The sequence below is a fragment of the Euprymna scolopes genome, chromosome 23 (genome assembly GCF_053919585.1).
Source record: "Euprymna scolopes isolate OS-2025 chromosome 23, ASM5391958v1, whole genome shotgun sequence".
NCBI lineage: Eukaryota > Metazoa > Mollusca > Cephalopoda > Sepiida > Sepiolidae > Euprymna > Euprymna scolopes.
In genome coordinates this window covers 89,849,275-89,862,525 of record NC_136504.1, presented here as the reverse complement: position 1 = coordinate 89,862,525, position 13,251 = coordinate 89,849,275, and the positions used below count along the sequence as shown (strand labels likewise).

General features: G+C 33.4%; 1 protein-coding gene and 1 pseudogene across 4 annotated transcripts in view; one reads left to right on the top strand and one right to left on the bottom strand.

Moving 5' to 3' along the window:
* LOC145246048 (atrial natriuretic peptide receptor 1-like) overlaps nt 1–13,251 on the bottom strand; it is a 1,646,502-nt gene that overhangs the window by 833,653 nt on the left and 799,598 nt on the right. The gene's annotated exons all lie outside the window — the stretch shown is intronic.
* On the top strand, nt 7,819–7,935 carry LOC145246242 (5S ribosomal RNA; annotated as a pseudogene).

The following is a 13,251-nucleotide window of genomic DNA, read 5'->3' as shown; positions in this document are numbered from 1 at the left end:
TACTTTTTTTAAGCTAGGGTTGAGAATGAGGGTGCTTTTGTTTTATTGCAAGTTCGACCTATTTTTTTTTTTGGATTAATTGAATTATTCGGACTCCTCTCTTTCATTTTTAGAGTTATTTGCACGACGTATGGGCTGATGAAGCCTCCGACCTTCTTCAAGTTCATCTTGACGAACTCAGAAATCTGCGCAGAATTTCAAACGATACCTTTAATCAACTGGAGAATCATAATCTGAAATAACTCGTAACTGCATTATTAGTATTGCCCCCATTAAAATTGAACCCTTCAACCTACAGACAAATATCGTTTAGAGCTGCATTTTGCCTAGTATTTCACCAGCTGCGTTAATTTGAGGTGGTACCTAATCCATTACGCCAAAAGAATCCGTAGAATGTCGCAGGCTAAATCGGCAAAAATATACGAAACACTCGAATGAGAACAGTAGTTCGAATAATCCAACTTATGAATCCTTATCTAAAATATTCAGAAACGTTTAATGATAGAATTCGATTGAGCAAATTTGGTGACGTAATGAAGCAACGTTTCCGATATTATTACAGTTCTTCAGATTTCTGAGAGAATCAGCAACTTAATAATTCTGCCATTTTATTTTTTCCTCAGCTAAACGATATCGACAACTGTCTTTTATTGCGTAAAATATCGTTTAAGAGACTCATTCGAAAATATCTTTACAATTTGTATGAAATTTCTGACGCCATTTTTTTCAATCATTACATAAGTAGAATCTTTTTGATTGGCCAATTGAATAAATATGTAATATATTTCTCATTACTTTTCGAAGATATGTGGGCAAATGCAAAAAATAAAAAGGCAAAAGAAAAAGATTCTTCACAGCATTACAGTGGTCGTTATTCGCTAATTATTACAGCTGACAAGGTAGGGAACTCACCACAGCGGAACAGATAGAAATCTAGTCTTCATTTCAGTGAATGTATTTTTGCTTGAATTGCGATCATATCGACAAGAAATGAACATACTGATGTTTAAAAGTCGAATTCATAATTGATAGTTTCCTTTCACGGTCACTAAGTTGAAACTTTCTATAAGTGCTTTTCTCGGTATTCATACGATTTAACTTGCAGCCATATTTCTACGCATTGAATATCACAATATAAAAAAATGTCTGAAACATAATTTGATAAACTAGCGGAACTCATGAAAACTCCATAGGTGTGTACTTGTAGGGTTTTATAATATATTTCCATTTTATATACGGTTAGCGCGAACGGAGACCCGATGATATTATATATATTTTTTATCATTCACGTTCACCCCCTAACAAGGCCTATCGCCACTTGAACGTAAGGGGCTAGTATTTGGGACCGTGTCTAGCGACGGTTAACAAGATGTTTAAACTTCTGCATCCTAGTACAGTCAGAGAAGCAGACAGCAGGAAAAATATTCGAAAGTCCAAGTGTTCGTGGGAAGAGACTATTAGAATAGAAACTTTCTGGCATTAAGGGGCCTCTATAGTGAAGAGGTATGATTTTGTTGCTAAGCAGGTTTGTCGAGGTTATGTACGTCGAAGGAGCATTCAATCATGTACAAGTTGTTTTTGTAATGCTTACATTTTGGAATGCATACATATATAACTGTATGTGTACGTAAGTGTGCGTGCAGTTAAATGTTTTTCCTATTTCCTTTTTTCATTATCAAACTGAAAATTACGAATCTTCCAAATATATTCTTGAACACACGATGAGCTCATTATTATGTACGTGCTAAGTAAAAACCTAAACTTAGCATGGATTATGGAATATGTATTCTCGGTAGCAGGGTGAGTAACGTGGGTAATATGTTTATTTTTAGTACACTTTACCACATGGAGAAGTTCCATCGAAACCATATAATACCCACCAAAGACAGAAAAAATATCTAATGCTATATTTATTGTTTAAATACGTCCTCCAATGAGAATTTTACTTGTTATATACATGGGATATTAACTGACAGTCGTGAGTCGTGTCACCGCATCATGTTTTTTTCTTTTCAGATTGATAGATCTTTAAAGCTGAAATTCAAACCCGACAGTCAGTACGGCAGTCACAGAATCTCACTACCAAAACCATATCCGCATCACATACATAAACTGGATCTATTCTTTTCGTATAGCTGTAAGTTTGATCGCATTGACAACAGGATTCGGACTGAGATAAAAAAAAAGGTGACTAGTGCGTGTAGTTCGAACCATGCAACCCACAGGAACCTTATCTTCTGCACTGACAACTCAATCATAAAAGAGAAATGCAATTATCGAAAGATGCAATTATAATTGGTCCACGTATATTTTTCATAACAGCAATAGAAATTCTGAAACAGCATTTGAATTAGGAAAAAAACATTCACCACATGGAAAATTATTGTTTTATATGAAAAAAGAATAATGGAAGAGCTTTTATACATTTTTTCTAAAAAAGAAAAGTTGAATTATTTTTAATCTAGTACTTAACTAGTTGTATTCTTCATCTTGAATTTAAATACTATGTTCGCATTTGTTTACAAGTATATGAATGATATTTTATAAGCGGCGAATTTTGAACTGGAATCACTATTTTCTTTATTGCAGATTAGGCAACTATCGGTTATTTCAAGTTGAGCTTGGTTTGAAAGCGAATCACGATAAAATTGGCCTTGTGCAAATTTATTTATTTACATTTTATGAACGAATATTTTATATTTAATAAACGAATAATTTCATGAAAGGCTATCCCATTCGTATGATTTAACCAGTGTCAATGGATGACAACATCGAACGTGTTATTGCTGAAATACAGCTTGATTTAATGCTTAGGGTTATTTAAAATCGCCCTTTAGATTGATCCATATATGCCTGAAATTTTATTTGAATTATAAATGTTCAAAATTAATATTTTAAATAAACCACATATTTATGCAATAGAAATGTTTTTCTGTTATTTATTTTAATTTTAAGTTCGCCGCCTTAAAACTTATCTTCTGCACTGACAGCTCTTTAATAAAAGATGAGATCTCTATGCACGTTGATCATAATTAAAATATATTTATTTTCAAAGCCCCCGTTACGGCTGGATCTTTTAAAAGAATTTTAAAAAATAGACAAATTAATGCGTAAATTCCAAGTTCCACCCATGACATACTCGAGGTGCTGCCGATAGTTGACAAAAAAAAAAGAAACAACCAAAAACTGTGATATAGCGAAACGATCTTTATGAATGAACATGCTATAAAAAAAATAGGTTTATATTTTTTTTTAACAAATTAACTCCTAAACTAATTAACCCATCAGTATGCATTTTGGAACACAGCTTCTGAACGTAAGGTGTTCAAACATGAGCTATATTAAGTTTAGTTTAATTTTATCAGCTGAAACGTTCGTCCATGTTCAGATATCTACGACCTTTGTGAAATTGAAAAATAAACATCAGACATCAATTACTAAATATTCCTACAAATTTCAGTTTCTTTGGAGCATTTTAAAGTGTTTTAGGCGGCATAGTATGGACACAATAACATTTCAGATTTGCATTGGATTGTATTCAATCACTTACTCTCGGTATTTGACAGAATCTGACAAAGTTGTGCGTCACGTGCTTGCAAGCTATAGCATATCTATAAATGTCTCAGTCTAACATCACAAGGGAATTGGAGTAATTTTATTACCACACAAGCAGAAAGGTCCAGCATATAAAATCGACAGTAAGTTTTTTATTAAATGACAGAGGCGCGTTTGAAATTAATGTTTCTATTTCAAGCATAACTGAACCATGATACTTTACTTTTATATTTCTAACTTGATTCAAGCTCTTACACATGAAATAATTTTATAAAATAAACAATAGGTTCTCTACAGTGCAATGTAAATTACAATGAAATGTGGACTAAAAAACTGCGGTGCTACATGTGAGGCTTCCTCCCGGTACACCACGATGGGTCACCGACTAGAGCAGTCAATTAATAGATTTGCATGAAAAATGGACGATTTCACTGGTCATAATGACAATTCGTCTAAAACACCGTAATTGTATCTTATAAGTATATATACTTATTAAGGCATTGCCGCTATTTCCCCATTTATAATTATATATATATATATATATATATATATATATATATATATATATATATATATATATATATATATACTTAGATTACGAAAGGGGTTACTAAATGCAACAAACCGCGATGTGGAGTATGTGTCATAATAATAGAAGGAAATACATACACATTCAAAAATCCAACATAAACATTCAAAATAAAAAAGGATCTAAATTGCACCTCTAGAAATGTAGTATATGCACTAAGATGCACAGTATACAGCAAATCCTACATAGGCGTCACAAAAAATTTCAGTAATAGAATGGCCTTACATAAGAGCAAATCAAACTTGTAGATAACAGACACCTCTGTTTCAAAACACGTACACACATGCAGTGGAAATAGCTTCAAGATAATGCCAATCTTCCAAACAGACAATTATTTCTATTCACTTACACAGGAAAAAAATCATAAGATTCACTCCCGAACCAAACAGAGCTTAATATCAACACACAAAAACATGAAATGCAAGACATACTCGCATGCACGTACATATACACACCCACACATAAATCGACACATTAAAACACACACACACACATACGCACTCCGCCACACACAGACATAACACCCCTGTCTCTAATGCAACACATTGAACAATACCAACCCTACTTAACCTCCAAACGAACAACACTAGGAAACACCTAGAACCATAGTGTAATATCTGTTCCAGTACATCGCTCCCCTCAGTCAGTGGAGGAGAAATCCTTCACGACAGAGATAATTATCATCCCTTCTATCATCCCTCCTCCCATACCTATACCCCTACAAGTGGCTCCTATGCTCTGGGGATGAGATCTTCCCTACACTAAGAACCGATCCTGGGTCTGGCCATACCCACATGGGGAGACAAATAAATAGAAACATTAAAAAATCCCCTACGTATATTTATTAATACACATCTTTATCTAAACAAACATAATATTAATACCCAAACAGTCTAAGACTGAAACGAAAAATCACAATACTAAAATCTAAGAATCCGAAAAATAAACATCAAAATTGAATGAAAACATCCCTACCCTTGCTTGAGGAGCTTCCCCCTCCTACCACACACACACATTAGTAACGGCTTTGAATCACAGTTACCTTTCTAGGAGAGCAAATAACGTTATAATACTATAAAACAGAACATACATTCGTCAAAACAATAAAAGAAAACACACACACATCCTACAATATGCACCCAGTTGACCAAGTACCAACGCCCCCCTCACCCCAACTCAAGTAAGAGTGAAAAAGAAAAAAATGAGAAAAAACAAAGAAAGATAAACAGAAACACAAGCAGAGAGAGAGAGAAAAGAGAGAGGGGGGAGAGAGAGAAAGAAACAGAAGACATCAGTCCAGCCCAATGAACCAGTAATAAAAATTTGACATACGAATGAAAAGTAGAATCGTGTACACGTTTCCACCTCTCGGAACATTTCAAATGAACTACGAAAATGTTCTTTTCATATTTCACACGTCTTGATTATATTCTAATCATTTTAAATACTTTCTGAAGAGGACGCTTCACAGAATGTCTGAAACGCGTTAAAAACAATTTCAATGATTTAAAAACATTGTTACAATGATCTAAACATAATTTTCAATGAAAAACCAAAACACGGAATAATAAAATAATGTTAAAAAATACACATTGTTGGTGATCACCCGCTTTATATAATATGTGTGTGTGCGTGTGTACATAGATACGTGTGTGGGCAAGTGTGTCAACAAAATAAAAAATTTGCATGTTTTTGTGTAAAAGAATGTTAGACATCTACAAAACAATCCCATGCGCTCAAGAGAAAACGACCAATTCGCCATTTTGAAAATTCTATCAAATTTACGATGAATAGTTTAAAACCGAAAAAAAAAATAACACAACTTATTATACGGGAAAACCCAGAAATCGACAGCAAATCTCTTTTCTTAATTCTTTTCTCATACGTTATTTATTTATTTGCTTTTATGAATCTCTATTTTCAATATTCAATTTAAACAAAAATCGACACCATATAAATCTAATATTTCATGCGCATGGCTCAATAACGAGAAGCATTTCATTCACCATCGACGATTGAATTTCACAACACTAAGATATATTCATTATAAACAATAAATGGATTCGAGTTTTCTTTAGTTTTTTAAAAACATTTTACATCGTTTAAATCATTTTGTCTTCAATTTTTGTATTTTATTTTATCTGTACTTTTTCATCTATTGCATTTGTTTCTTTAGTATTCGTTATATTCCGTTCTCTTTTCGTTATTATTTTCTTATTTTTGCACAATTTATGTCATAATTTAGTGTTTTGTTTTACTTAATTTTATTCGTATTGCTTATTTCTTTTAGGTATATGAACCCTTTTAGGTATTAAATGTCGAATTCAGTCATTTTGAGACAAAAATTGTCATGCCTAACGTAAATTTTACGTGACCAACGTACCGTTCCGACACTTGAAAAGCCTACCGTGAAAACACCAAACTGACTTCTACTTGCTGATTTTGTGCTCTAACAACAACAAGCCAAAAAAAAGAAAAATACTGAAAATGAAGTTTACCTTCGAAATATATTTATGAAGTCCAACATTAATTTCAAACAAAATAAATAACTGGTTATTTTGTTGTAATGCGTTGTTTCGGCTTCAAACATATTTCATTTTATTCAAATTCAGCCAACTCTTCTATAAAAGGAACACAAACCCTATTTTATTTAATTCATATTGCATATTTTTTCATTGGTATTCTTTTTCATATTCATAATGAATTTTGTTTTAAGGTATACAAGCAGTTCAGCCCGGCTTTGTTCGGGCCCTATGTACAGTTCATTACTTTATGTGCATATATATATATATATATATATATATATATATATATATATATATATATATATATATATAAGGGGGTAGTCACTACAAAATGTGTATTTTTAACATTATTTTATTATTCCGTGTCTTGGTTTTTCATTGAGAATTATGTTTAGATCATTGTAATGATGTTTTTAAATCATTAAAATCGTTTTTAACGTGTTTCAGACGTTGTGTGAAGCGCCCTCTTCAGAAATTATTTTCAAAATGTGTTGGAGATATAAAAATAGCATTTTCCTAGTTCATTTGAAATGTTTCCAAGAGGTGGAAACGTGTAAGTGTCTACTATTCATTGGAATGTTCAATTTTTATTACTGTTTTATTGGGCTGTGGTCACTCCTGTGTTGTGTTTTTCTCTCTCACTCTCTCTTTCTGCTTGTGTTTTTTTTCTTTTCCTTTAGGGTAGGATGTGTGTGTGTGTTTTCTTTTATTGGTTTGGAGAATGTGTGTACTGTTTTATAGTATTATGAAGTTATTTGCTTCCTTAGGAAGGCGACTGTGATCCAAGGTCGTTACTAATGTGTATGTGTGAGGAGGGGTGGGGAGAACCAGCTCTTCTGGAATAAGTTTAATGTTTCTATTTATTTGTCTCTCCATGTGTGTATGGGGAGACAAATAAATAAAAACATTAAAAAAATCCCCTATAATATTTTTTAAATACACCCCTCTATCTAAACAAACATAATATAAGGAATACCCGAACAGTCTAAGACTGAAACTAAAAAGCACAATACTAAAATCTAAGAATCCAAAAAATAAATATCAAAAGAGAATGAAAGCACCCCTACCCTTATTTCAGAAGAGCTGGTTCTTCCCCCTCCTCCTCACACGTACGCGTTAGTAACGACCTTGGATCACAGTCACCTTCCTATATACGGCATAATCACGTTGACACACCGGTTCTCGTCAGATCACCGAAGTTAAGCAACGTTGAGCCTGGCTAATACCAGATGGGTGACCATTTGGGAATTCTAGGCGCTGTATGTGCTCTCCACTTATCTCAGCATTATTTCCAGTCGTCTTGTACCTCAACTTGCTACTGATATGCAACAATGTTTACTCAGCATCGGCGTGATTGGGGATTGCGCAACTCTTGCCACACAAATTTCACGCGCAGGCACCCTTGCAGTGGATATCCATAGTCTGTTAAGACTGAAGGAAGCCTAGGGAAGCAAATAACTTCCTAATACTATAAAACAGTACACACATTCTTCAAACCAATAAACGAAAACACACACACACAAACACACATCCTACCGTAAAGGAAAAGAAAAAATACATGCAGAAAGAGAGAGTGAGAGAGAGAAACACAACACAGGAGTGACCACAGTCCAATAAAAGAGTAATAAAAATTGAACATTCCAATGAATAATAGACACTTACATCATTTGAAAAACTTCAAATGAAATACGAAAATGCTATTTTTACATCTCCAACACATTTTGAAAATAATTTCTGAAGAGGACGCTTCACGGAACGTCTGAAACGCGTTACAAACGATTTCAATGATTTAAAAATATTATTACAATGATCTAAACATAATTCTCAATAAAAAAACAAGACACGGAATAATAAAATAATGTTAAAAAATACACATTGTTGGTGACTACCCCCTTATTTAAATATACATCTTTCTTTCGTTGGAATTTCTTAACCCATTATATATATATATACATATACATATATATATATATATATATATATTAAAGAGTTTTACTCATGCCCAGGTAACCTTCATCTATAATTTCAAGTGTTTCGACCCAAAATTGGCGTATGAGTTTGGTAGAGTCTGCAAAGGTCAACTCTTTCAACTTTGACCTTTTGCCATCCAAATTTTCGCCTCAAAACTGATTAAAAGGTTTGCTGCCTCTTAATATTCTTTATACACAATTTCAAATGTTTAGATCCCAAATCATCTGAATAGTTTGCTAGGAACTGTAAAAGTCACCTCTTTTGAACTTTGACCTCTTGAAAGCCAAATTCCGACCAAAAACTGATGGTTATGTCTGAATACATTTTATGTAAATTTTCAAATCTTTAGACCTAAAATTAGCTGACTAATTTGATAGAGACCGTAAAGGTTGAAATTTTACTCCGTCGCAGCCAAATTTCTGCCCGAAAACCGATTAAAAAGAGTTTCCCAAATCTAAATATCCCTTATGTCAAATCATGAGTCTGCAGACTGAAAATTCACAGAGTAGTTTGTTAGGGAAATGTAAACACACACATAGTATATCTATAAAAGTGGAATTCTCTAACAGTTCACACTGGCTTTGCTCGGGCTCTATGTACTGTTCATAACTTCCTGTGCATCTGTAGATATTAAAAAGTGTAAATATTAATGGTAATGCCTTTCTATATATAGGCTCCAATAATTACCATTGAGGAAAGTTGGTAGAGATCGCAGTGGTCTATTTTTTTAAACTTAGACTCAAATTTGGACCCCTTAACATTTATTGTTTTGGGCTCAAATGAAATAAAAATGTTGACACATATCCACCTAACCTATATCTAACATTCCAAGTTTTTAGACCCAAAATTGGCGGAGAAGTTTGATAGAGTCTGAAAAGGTCAGTTCTGTCAACTTTGACCTCTTGGCAGCCAAATATTCGCTCAAAAACTGATTGAAAAACTTTCTGCATGCCTGAATACCCTTTATGTAAAATTTCAAATGTTTAGACCCAAAATTGGCCAAATAGTTTGCTAGAGACCGCAGAAGTAAGCTCTTTTGAACTTTGACACTTCGGGAGCAAAATTTACAGCAATAAAAACGATTAAAATGCTTGTCCTATGTCTGAATACACTTTATATAAAATTTCAAATGTTTAGATCAAAAATTGGTTTAGTAATTTGGTAGAGACCGCAGGGGCCAAATCTTTTTTTAACTTTGACCCCAAGTATAACCCCTTAACATTTATTGTTTTGAGCTCAAATTAAATTATAAAGTAAGATCATGTCCGAGTAACCTATATCTAAAATTTCAAGTGTTTACACCCAAAATTGGCGGAGGTGTTTGGCAGAGTTTTCAAAGATCGAATCGTTGAACTTTGACTCCTTAACAGCAAAATTTCTGTCCTAAAACCAATTAAAAAGATTTTCCCAAATCTCAATAGCCCTTATGTACAAATCACGAGTCTCTAGACCGAAAATTGACAGAGTTATTTGGTAGGGAAATGTACAAAAACATACAGATAGACATTTTTACTTTTATATATAGATTGACTGATTGTATATATTAATTATTTTAGATACTATTTTTATGTTGTTAATTAATCTGTGTCTAAATTTTAAGTCTGTTTTGTTAATATGAGTTTACTTATTAAAGGCGGTATATTGAAGAAGCCTTTGTGCTCTTAATTGTTTGACTTTGCGATAAGCGCTGATTCTTCGTCAAGATTTCTTTGAAATGAATTTAATGATTTTTTGCTTGCTTGAAGTTCAAAATGATCAAACTGCAAGGAATGATGGAATAATGCCACCATTTATATCTCTTCTGTTCATTGAACGTTTTTCTTATTCACTTTGAATTTCTCCAACGTATATATGATAACAATTATGGTATGGATCAGTATGTATGCCTGCATTGTATATGGGTTTGTTTTGGAAATGTTTTGTTGTTTTTAATGTTCGTTCTATAGTTTGTGGTGTGGTTGGTGTTATTCGAACTCCTACTTTGTTTAGAATGTTGCAAATTATTGGCCTGGTAATGGGTAAAAGAAAATATGTTTACGAGCGAAGTGTTTGTTGTTTATGAGTTTTGCTTATTGAGTCTAGAAAATATTTGTGTGGGATTTTCTTTGCATTTAATATAATATAATTTTGGTGTGAGCAGAAATGTATGCAATAATATTTTTGTGTGATTTTGCAGTGCCAACTCCCACAACAACAGGAGAACTTTCCTACTTAAATGTATAAAAAAAAACATTTAAAATATTCACACCATATTTTCCCGAACTATATGAAAAATATTTATCTTCTGCAACAAATCTTTGGAAACACCAAAGTTATTATTTATTCGATGAATCCCGAATATTAGCTATCGACAAACAACAGTCACATAACGATACACAATTCTATCACAAATATAAACCAATCATTTCAAGATTCAATACCCGCCATATATTCAAAATGGAAAATAAATTCATTAAATTAATCTCAAATATAAAATGGACTACCAGAGGACATCCGGATCTTATAAAAGGTCTCAGGCATCGAAATTTAAGCTCTCAGATTCGAACGACAATTCGCAACTAGCATACATTCGAATATTACCAGCAACACAATTTTAAATAATTACAAACAAAGACACAGATAAGGAAAAAAACAGAGTCATTTCAGTCGAAGCTACTCAGCTCAGTGAGAGTGTACTACAAGGGAGATATATAGATACCTTAAAACACTTAGTGAATTATAGGAACATAATCATATGTCCAGCTGATAAAAATCATTATATAGTAATCAAGGAAAAATACATATTTAAAGAAATTAACTACATAATTAGCAGAGAAAAACACATACACTAATACTGACTTAAAACAGTAAACAAAAGTATTAAAACTTTTAACAATAAAACATGGAGATCATATATTGAATACTGTCCCAATATTCCTGCATTATATGGTCTCCGCAAAACTCACAAATCAGACATCGATACTTGGCATCGGTCGTGTCACACACAAAATTGCACGAGCCATATGCAAAATCCTAACTTCACTAACGAGTACTGTCAGCAGCTCTCATATAAAGAACTCTGGAGATTTACTAAACAAAATAAAAAAAATAATGCACTAACCAAAACTATGCATATTTTTTATATAATTATATTAAACATCAATGTTCCCATTCACACAAAAAAACAACAACATAAAGACTTATTTTTTATTCACGAAACGGAGAAAATTTCGTGTATTTACATTATTTAAGATTCATGATTATTGAGGAATTAATTTAAAACATATTGTTAACGAGCATCTCTCCCCCCCTCTCTGGCTTTCTTACTCTTTCTATTTTCTCTCTCTGTGTCTCTATAAGAGAATAGAGAGGGAGAGAGAGAGAGAGAGAGGTGAGTAAACGTGGAGGTAGACACGTTTACCAGAACCAAAGGTCAGCTGACCAAATTACGTATGTGTGACGTGGTTGGCTTGATCTGTGAGATTTGATTTGAGCTTTGAAGAATACGGACGGTTTTCCGTGGTCTCCCCCTCTTAACTGGGGAGGGGGGAGACGAACGTTGACGTGTGTGAAGAAGAACCACACAAGCAGATTTCACTTTACACCTGCTGCAGAACCTCTGGGGAAAGTGAAATAAAAACTATAAAACCATTTCATCGTCTTGGAGTGATAAATCTTCGTCAAACAGGTATCAAGTCTCCCTCCAGGATGAGAAATTTCCAGATGGTTCAACAACGAGAAACAGAGGTAGGTTCAGAAATTACATGTCACACACACGATTCCCTTTATGATAATCAAACACACAACCATTTATGTTAGAGACAATCACACGGAATCTTTCTTATGTTATATAGAAAACGTAAAATGTGCCCCTAAATGAAGAACTCTATATAACATATTCAAATGTAACGAAAGCTCAATTTGGTACCCCTCAAGGATAACTTCGATGATTGAATATATAACAATATTTTATTCAACCTATTCAACTTATTATGTATTCTGTAGTTTATTAGGTTGTTTTTACAAACGAATCACGACTTATCAAGACCCAGAGGCCACTCGAGGATAAGGGTATACAGTGGTCAAAAAGACAATATCATAGTAACCGTTAGAAGTGTAAATTTGGTAAATTGGATTTCTTAAAGGAAACAGCTCATTAAGAACTTGTTTACGTTGGACTTAAAGACGGACATATTGTAGTAATCTGGAAAGCAGTTAAACAGAAGAGAGTTCCACAAGTGTGCAATTCTTAGAAAGAAGCTTTGTTCATGGAATCTACGTTTAGGTTTAGGCACAGATAAAGAGTGGGGGAAATTCTTGATAGTGCTTTCAGCTAAACGAGTGTTTCTCGTGAATGTTTGACGAAGGGGGACTATAGATTGGAGCTCACAAGCACTTGACATGAAAATAACGATAAAACAGAGACAGGCTCGCAACGTCTCTGCTATGAGAAAAAGGTTGCAGAAAAGAGAAAATGCATCCACCACTAGGCTGCGAAGTCTATTCTGAAATCTATCAAGGCAAGAAAAGGTTTTTATAGCAGTTTCTGCCCAGATGTGGCAACAATACTCCATCATTGGACACACCTGGCTCTTATATAGATAGAGAATTGCATCAGCAGTGAAATATCTA